At 56.5% G+C, this 8,241-nt stretch overlaps 2 non-coding genes across 2 annotated transcripts; both read left to right on the top strand.

Annotated features, from left to right (window-relative positions):
* Positions 1-269: 269 nt before the first annotated feature.
* LOC144111589 (small subunit ribosomal RNA) lies at positions 270-2,061 on the top strand. The gene has a single exon (XR_013310116.1). It is a non-coding gene; the product is annotated as a small subunit ribosomal RNA (ribosomal RNA).
* Positions 2,062-3,509: 1,448 nt separating this feature from the next.
* Positions 3,510-3,662, top strand: LOC144111682 (5.8S ribosomal RNA). The gene has a single exon (XR_013310140.1). It is a non-coding gene; the product is annotated as a 5.8S ribosomal RNA (ribosomal RNA).
* Positions 3,663-8,241: the final 4,579 nt, after the last annotated feature.

Here is an 8,241-nt window from a genome sequence, read left to right as displayed (position 1 = left end):
AAGCGCCGTCCAGTGCCTGAATGCCGCGGCCCTAGCGGCCGCGTGCGCACTGGTGGGCGCGTTACAAATGCTTTGCCTAAGGACGCGTGCTCTCTTGCCGCGCGGTGATAACCGGGCCTTCGGGTCGGATGCCGCAGCGAGCTCGAACGATGCACGGGCAGCGAGAGCTGCCGCGAAAAAGATGCGCGTCGGGCGCCGAGGGGTGAGCGGGGCCACGATCGGCCGCGACAGGGCTCCCTTGAGGAGCGACAAGGGTTTGCCTATGCATCTACCTGGTTGATCCTGCCAGTAATCATATGCTTGTCTCAAAGATTAAGCCATGCATGTCTAAGTACATGCCGAAATAAGGCGAAACCGCGAATGGCTCATTAAATCAGTTATGGTTCCTTAGATCGTTTCTTTCTACTCGGACAACTGTGGCAATTCTAGAGCTAATACATGCATTGAGCCTGAAGGCCTTTGGCTGACCCATCGGGTTCTGCCCGTACTGTGTGGTGACTCTGGATAACTTTGTGCTGATCGCATGGCCATGAGCCGGCGACGTTTCTTTCAAGTGTCTGCCTTATCAACTTACGATGGTAAGTTACTTGCCTACCATGGTTGTTACGGGTAACGGAGAATCAGGGTTCGATTCCGGAGAGGGAGCCTGAGAAACGGCTACCACATCCAAGGAAGGCAGCAGGCGTGCAGATTACCCACTCCCGGCACAGGGAGGTAGTGACGAAAAATAACAATACGGGACTCTTTTGAGGCCCCGTAATTGAAATGAGTACACTCTAAATCCTTTAACGAGGATCAATTGGAGGGCAAGTCTGGTGCCAGCAGCCGCGGTAATTCCAGCTCCAATAGCGTATACTAAAGCTGCTGCGGTTAAAAAGCTCGTAGTTGGATCTCAGTTCCAGACGAGTAGTGCATCTACCCGATGCGACGGCTCGGACTGAACATCATGCCGGTCCTCTCTTCGTGCCCTTCATTGGTGCGTCTCGAGGAGGCCTGCGCTTTTACTTTGAAAAAATTAGAGTGCTCAACGCAGGTGAGTCGCCTGAATAAACTTGCATGGAATAATAGAACAAGACCCCGTTTCTGTTCTGTTGGTTTTTGGAATACGGGGTAATGATTAAAAGGGACAGACGGGGGCATTCGTATTGCGGCGCTAGAGGTGAAATTCGTGGACCGTCGCAAGACGAACTACTGCGAAAGCATTTGCCAACGATGTTTTCTTTGATCAAGAACGAAAGTCAGAGGTTCGAAGGCGATCAGATACCGCCCTAGTTCTGACCATAAACGATGCCAACCAGCGATCCGCCTGAGTTACTCAAATGACTCGGCGGGCAGCTTCCGGGAAACCAAAGTAGTTCGGTTCCGGGCGAAGTTTGGTTGCAAAGCTGAAACTTAAAGGAATTGACGGAAGGGCACCACCAGGAGTGGAGCCTGCGGCTTAATTTGACTCAACACGGGAAAACTTACCCGGCCCGGACACTGGGAGGATTGACAGATTGAGAGCTCTTTCTTGATTCGGTGGATGGTGGTGCATGGCCGTTCTTAGTTGGTGGAGCGATTTGTCTGGTTAATTCCGTTAACGAACGAGACTCTAGCCTATTAAATAGGTGCGGGGTTCCCAGCACCTAACAACCTTCTTAGAGGGACAAGCGGCTCCTAGCCGCACGAAACAGAGCAATAACAGGTCTGTGATGCCCTTCGATGTCCGGGGCCGCACGCCCGCTACACTGAAGGAAGCAGCGTGTCTTTATCCCTGTCTGAAAAGACTGGGTAACCCGTGGAACTTCCTTCGTGATTGGGATAGGGGCTTGCAATTGTTCCCCTTGAACGAGGAATTCCCAGTAAGCGCGAGTCATAAGCTCGCGTTGATTACGTCCCTGCCCTTTGTACACACCGCCCATCGCTACTACCGATTGAATGATTTAGTGAGGTCTTCGGACCGATGTCCGGCGCGGCCTTTCGGTTTCGCCGGTTTATTGGAAAGATGACCAAACTTGATCATTTAGAGGAAGTAAAAGTCGTAACAAGGTTTCCGTAGGCGAACCTGCGGAAGGTTCATTACCGGATTGTGCTTGTCACACCCGGCGCCGCCCCCGCTTATAAGCGGGGGAAGGCCTCAACCGCGGAGTTGCGAGATTCTGATGCCGCATCTCTGCAAAAATTGTTACGCCCAGCGGAGGTCCGTCACCAAGGGAATGTCGGACGGACTGCTTCCGTGGGTTCGAACGGCGTAACGCACCAATCTGGTGGGCTTTCGGTCTTCCACACTCGTTGTCGGAGAGACTCGAACGTAGCCGGTAGGCTGGCCGAGGGAAAAGGCCGGCCCGCTGCCAAGGGAACGGCGGCGGCTGCTGCGAAGTACGAAAGGAACCGCAGCTCGCTGGCTCTCGTTAGAGTTGCGACCGAGTCGGTAGGCCGGCCGAGGGAAATGCCGGCCCGCCGCCAAGGGAACGGCGGCGGCTGCTGCGGAGTACGAGAGGAAACGCGGCTCGCCGGCTCCGGAAAAGTAACTCTTCGCAACAACGCGCGGGCGGCGGGACGCGTGCGGCCCAGTACTTATAAGGAACGGCCGCCGCAAGAGGTCTCGCAGTGCGGGCGCGATGTCTGAAGCCGTGCCGGCGGGGCGAAAGGAGGCACAGGGAAAAAAGGGACGAGGGGTTATAATCCCGCATTTTGAACGCACCTGCGGCAGCGGGGTTCTCCTGCTGCTTTGTCCTTCCCAGCCTTCGAGTAGTCTGCCGGTGCGATACCGAAACGCCGTCCATGGCACTGTGGCCGGTGGACTCCTGTTGCGGGAGTAGTCTGACGAACGCCCGTCTGGCGGCTGTCCAAGTACGCGCTGCGTAGCCACGGCTAGGCGGTGCCTGTCTCTTAAGCGAAGCAATGATGTGGCGAAATGGTCGGATAGGGCGCAGCATGAGGGCGCACCCTTGGGGCGGCGGACTCGAGGGGCATTTCTGAGCTAAAGATGACCCCTTTCGCAAAGAGGGCGCAGCGGTGGGCGGCAAAGAACCGTCCACACAGAGCTACCGCTGCTTGGGAGTCCGGGGGTGACGTCGCTGCGAACACAACGGCAGAACAAACGTGCTCGGGGAACGGCGCAAAAGCTCTGTGTTATTGCCCAATTGATGACGAAGTTACCGGTGTGCTTCCTGGTGAACCGATGGTCGTCGGACCCGTGCGACCGCTTAAACAAAACGGGCTAAACAGCAAACCGTGAACAGCAAAAAAAACGGCACCAGCGAAGACCGGAACTTGAGAGCGCCGTGCACGTCTGCCTTAGGGTTGCCAAATGCCTCGTCGTCTCTAGCGACGCGCAAGCCACTGTCGCACACAAGCTTCGAAGAGACCTTGCTCGCCTCGGCTTTGAGGCACCGCGCAAGCATGCCGAACGGACGGCTGCTGGAACGTGGAATTGTCGGACGAAACTGCAGTCGGGGAGGCCAGGGGAGGAGCCCGGTGCCTAAAACCCTGGTTGTACTGTACGGAATTGAACAAACCAAATGCACGACTCTAAGCGGTGGATCACTCGGTTCTCGGGTCGATGAAGAACGCAGCCAGCTGCGAGACTTGGTATGAATTGCAGGACACACTGAGCACTGATTCTTCGAACGCACATTGCGCCCTTGGGTCTTCCCTTTGGTTCGTCTGTCTGAGGGTCGGATCATATATCAAGAGAGACGCCGGCGCCCGGGGATGGCGCGGCCGGCGACTCGTTTTTACCTTGTCGGCAAAGAGGACGGCTCTGTACGAAACGCCGAAGATCCCTCGAAAGACTTTGCGAAAGAGGAGAGTGGGTCGAACCCTTCAGCCGCGCTCCAAGCGGCCGAGTCGGGTCGCCTTGCGCAGACGACGTAACGCGGGACGGCGGCTGCTAGCCGTAGAGCGTCTGGCCTCCGAAGGCGACCGCCGCAGGAAGGGATTACCTGCAGGGAAAGCGCGGTCCCGACGGGAGACGAGGCCGTGTGGACGGGCGGCAAAGCGTTGCCCGCTGGCCCGCGTACGTGTAGCCGAACTGCTGCGAGAAACGCAGAGACGGGAGCGCCCTGTCCGGGCACGCCCGCGCGAGAAGGGAGATCTCGTGCGGGGTGCGGGGAGGCGACAGGTGCGCGGAAGCGTTTCGTGCGCGGCAGTTTCGGGCGAGGCGCAGAGGCGCGCCGTGGCGCGGTGACGAAGGGGTCCCCCCGGACCCGATGCAAAGGGACCGCCTCCTCGAACGGGCGCGAAGTCGACTAAGGGTCGAACGGACGCGATCTCGTTGCGAGCGCAGTCCGCCGTCGGTCTAAGTGCTTCGCAATGTCTGCCCCGAGAAAAACTGGGCCACTCCAGTTGGGGCGGGGGCGACGCAAAACTTGACGATGCCCCTACGCCAGGCCGAGGTCGCTCTCTCGAGGGAAAGAGAGGTGCGGCAGAAAAAAATTCGGCCGCGGCGGTCGGGGGCTCGAAACTCTCTGCGTTATCCGCGCAAACCGCATGCGCGCGGTCCCGAGCGCCGGCCAGCGGCGCCTTCCAGTCTCGCTCGCAGTCGCCGAGGGTGCCGCCGACTGTGAGCGGGGAATGGGCAGAAGGCGTCGGCCGGACGATTGGGGAAGGACGCGCGCGCGCGCTGGACCGCGCTGGAATCGAACGCGAGAGCGCACATCTCTGTCGACCTCAGATCAGGCGAGACAACCCGCTGAATTTAAGCATATCACTAAACGGAGGAAAAGAAACCAACAGGGATTAACCGAGTAGCTGCGAGCGAAACGGGACCTAGCCCAGCACCGAATCCCCCGTCCTTGCAGGCGGTCGGGAAATGTGGTGTATGGGAGGCAACGTTCCCGGGAGTTTGCGACGGTGCAAGTCCCCCTGACAGGGGCTTGTCCCAGAGTGGGTGCCAGGCCCGTCTCCGCCGTTGCGCGCCCGGCACGAAGCCTCCCGTGAGTCGGGTTGCTTGAGAGTGCAGCCCTAAGTGGGTGGTAAACTCCATCTAAGGCTAAATACGACCGAGAGACCGATAGTCAACAAGTACCGTGAGGGAAAGTTGAGAAGAACTTTGAAGAGAGAGTTCAAGAGTACATGAAACCGCTTAGAGTAAAACGGGTGGGCCCTCGAAGCTCGAAAGCGGTGGGATTCAGTCTCCGGACGACTGCCGAGCTGGCGGCGTCGGGTAAACGGCTCCTCTCGGGGGCTGTTCCGGCTGCCAGTGCGCGGACGCGGTCTCCGGGGTGCGCACTTTCCACCGCCGGTAGAACGCCGCGACGGACGCGGGTCAATGGGAAAAGTACGACTTTGAGTCCGGCTCTGGAGGTGCCCTGCTCGTCCCCTCGGGGACGGTTCGCGGGAGTTATACCTTGCCGTGCACGAAGAGTTCGTCACCCCGTCCAGGCCCCATGGGCTTCTCCCGGCTGTCGGGAGGCCCGAACGATGACGCCCTCTGGAATCGGAGCGGAGGACCCGCTGGGCAAGCTTGTCGCCTCTTGTTGTCCGGGTTGGTCCCGTGGCGGCGGGCTGGCGGCGAGGAGCCGGGCGAGCGGCGAGTTCTCCCGTGGAGGCGCTATCGTGGTTTGCGGCGAGTAGGTCGGTAACCCACCCGACCCGTCTTGAAACACGGACCAAGGAGTCTAACATGTGCGCGAGTCAATGGGTCTCTCGAAACCCAATGGCGCAATGAAACGTGAAGGCCCTTCGCGGGCCGCGTTGCGATCCCGGGCAGCACAGGGGTTCGGGCGCAGCAACGGCCCGTCCAAGGCGCTCACTTGTCGCCGGGGCGGAGCTAGAGCGCACACGTTGGCACCCGAAAGATGGTGAACTATGCCCGGGCAGGACGAGGCCAGAGGAAACTGGTGGAGGTCCGAAGCGATTCTGACGTGCAAATCGATCGTCCGATCCGGGTATAGGGGCGAAAGACCAATCGAACCATCTAGTAGCAGGTTCCCTCCGAAGTTTCCCTCAGGATAGCTGGCGCTCGATGGGAGAGCAGTCACACCTGGTAAAGCGAATGATTAGAGGCATTGGGGTCGAAACGTCATCAACCTGTTCTCAAACTTTCAATGGGTGTACGGGAGGCCTTCTGGGCGCTCACGTTCGAAGATGTTATGAAAACGGGTCACGATTAAATCGAGCGCGACGCCCGACCCGACGTCTGCGCCCGTCACCGCCGTAAAAAAGGGGGAATGGCCGATGGCCGATACCACTCGGGCAGCCCCTCGAAAAGTGAGAATTCTCTCACGGGGCGCACTCACTGGTCCGAATGAAACGTCAATATGTTTGTGCTCGGACAGCGTCTCGGCGTCAGCCACCGACCAGCGAAAGCCCGCAAGAGCAAGGGCGGGGCTGGTCATGGTGACGTCGATCCAGCTGCCCGAATATCGGTTAGTGTAGGTAGGGGAAGACGCCGGATCGTTGAGCACGAGGAGGTCCGCTCCCGCAGCAAAGCGCAAGAGCTCGCCTCCGCGCGCGTCGCATACGCCTGGGCCCCACACCTCGTGCTTGGCGTTAAAATCGCCCGCCACCACTGTCGGAACGCCAGCGGCGAGCGCCAGTGCCGCAGACACCTCTGCGAGAATAGGCGAGAGCGGGGAATGGGGAGCGGCGTAGATTGCTATTAACGCGAACGTGGCCGTTTGGCGCGTGCACCTCACCGCGACCGCAGTTCGAGAGCGCTCTCGAACTGAACGGACGTGTGCCAGCGAGCTCCTGCCCATCTGCCTGGCTCCGCCCTTGGGCTCGTGCTCTCCCCGCCCGGGCCTTTCACCGCTGCTGATGTCCCGGGGCTGAGGGCCTTGGTTCCTGAGGTCCTCCAGCCCCCTGCCACTGGATTTTCCCCGGTTATTCATCTCCGCCAGCGGTTTTTAACCGCTTTTTTGCGTTTTTCCGCTTTTTGCGGCGGCGGGCCCAAATTGGCTCACGGTCTGTGAGGAGGAGGACGAAGGTCCTCCTCCTGCCCCGCCCGTCCCTGCTGCTGCCCCGGGCTCCTTTTTGGGGCTATCGGGGCACCTTTTGCGGTCCCGGTTCGCGGACCTGGGCCTGACTGCGGGATTCACCACCTTCCCGCGGTCCTGGGACGCGGCGGTCTTCGCCGTCTCGGCGGTCGGGGCGGTTTTTTGGCCGCTTCTGCCTGCGGCCTCCTGTGGCTGCTCGCGGCTGCCGCCGTGATAAGAGATTGCCTGTGATGTATAATGATTGGTTGGGAAGTGTTGGGGTAAGGATTTTACACTTCTAATCCAGTCAAATGTGCTACTGTTTTTTCCCTCCTGATTCCACATTTCGTTCCACTTATCATACATCGCGTTTATCAACTGCTTCTTGATATATTGTTTCGATATTGGAATTTTAATCTTTTCTCCTTTCATTGCAGCATCCTTAACCAAAGCATCTGCTGTTTCATTTCCTCTATGTCCACTGTGCCCTTTGATATACATTAAAGTGATATTCTGATTTTGCAATTTACTGAGCTCTAGTTTAATCTCCTGAATTGCTGAGTTTCTACTGTTTGGATTTTTGATTGCCTTCTGTGCTGAAAGACTATCCGTGAGAATTTGGCTTTTGCTTATGTTATCTTTCTTCACATATTCTATGGCCTTCTTTATTGCCACAACTTCCGCATCAAAATTGTTGGCGTACTGAGGAAGTTTGAATTGTTTTGCTTCCACTTGTGTCCCTTTCGCATCAAACACCAATAAGGCTGCACCTATTTTGTCCTCTAATTGTGACCCATCTGTTTATATTTTCTGATCAGCTTCTGAATTGATATCTTCAGTGTAATCATACGCTAGTTTCTCTGCAGGATGATACACCCATAGATCGAACTTATTTCCTATATCTTTGTCTGCAAAAATCGGATCGTGAATCTGGTATGTGTTTATTCCTTGCATTATGTCATGTATTTCTTTTTCGAGTTGAATTTTTAATTGTACTGGGGGTAGGTTCGCTAATGCATTAAGTGTTACATTTGGTGTAGTTCTGTACGCCTTAGTTATAAGAATTAAAGGAATGCGCTGTGTTGACTTCAGTTTCCGATTTATTGCCACCTTGTTACTATACCAAACCGGGGCTCCATACACTATCATTCTTTCTAATCCTAACGTGTATAACTTCTTTAAGTGTTGTCCTTTCATTCCTTTGTTTGCTCTTGAAAATTTACCTAAATTGGCCGTTAAAAGTTGAACCTTCTCTTTCACATATTTTAAATGTGGCAAGAACGACATTATGTTATCAAATATTATTCCTAATAATTTTAGTTCATTTGTAATTTTTATT

The sequence above is a fragment of the Amblyomma americanum genome, chromosome 11, assembly GCF_052857255.1.
Source record: "Amblyomma americanum isolate KBUSLIRL-KWMA chromosome 11, ASM5285725v1, whole genome shotgun sequence".
Lineage (NCBI taxonomy): Eukaryota > Metazoa > Arthropoda > Arachnida > Ixodida > Ixodidae > Amblyomma > Amblyomma americanum.
The sequence above is the reverse complement of the archived record's forward strand: the minus strand, read 5'-3'. Positions and strand labels throughout refer to the sequence as shown.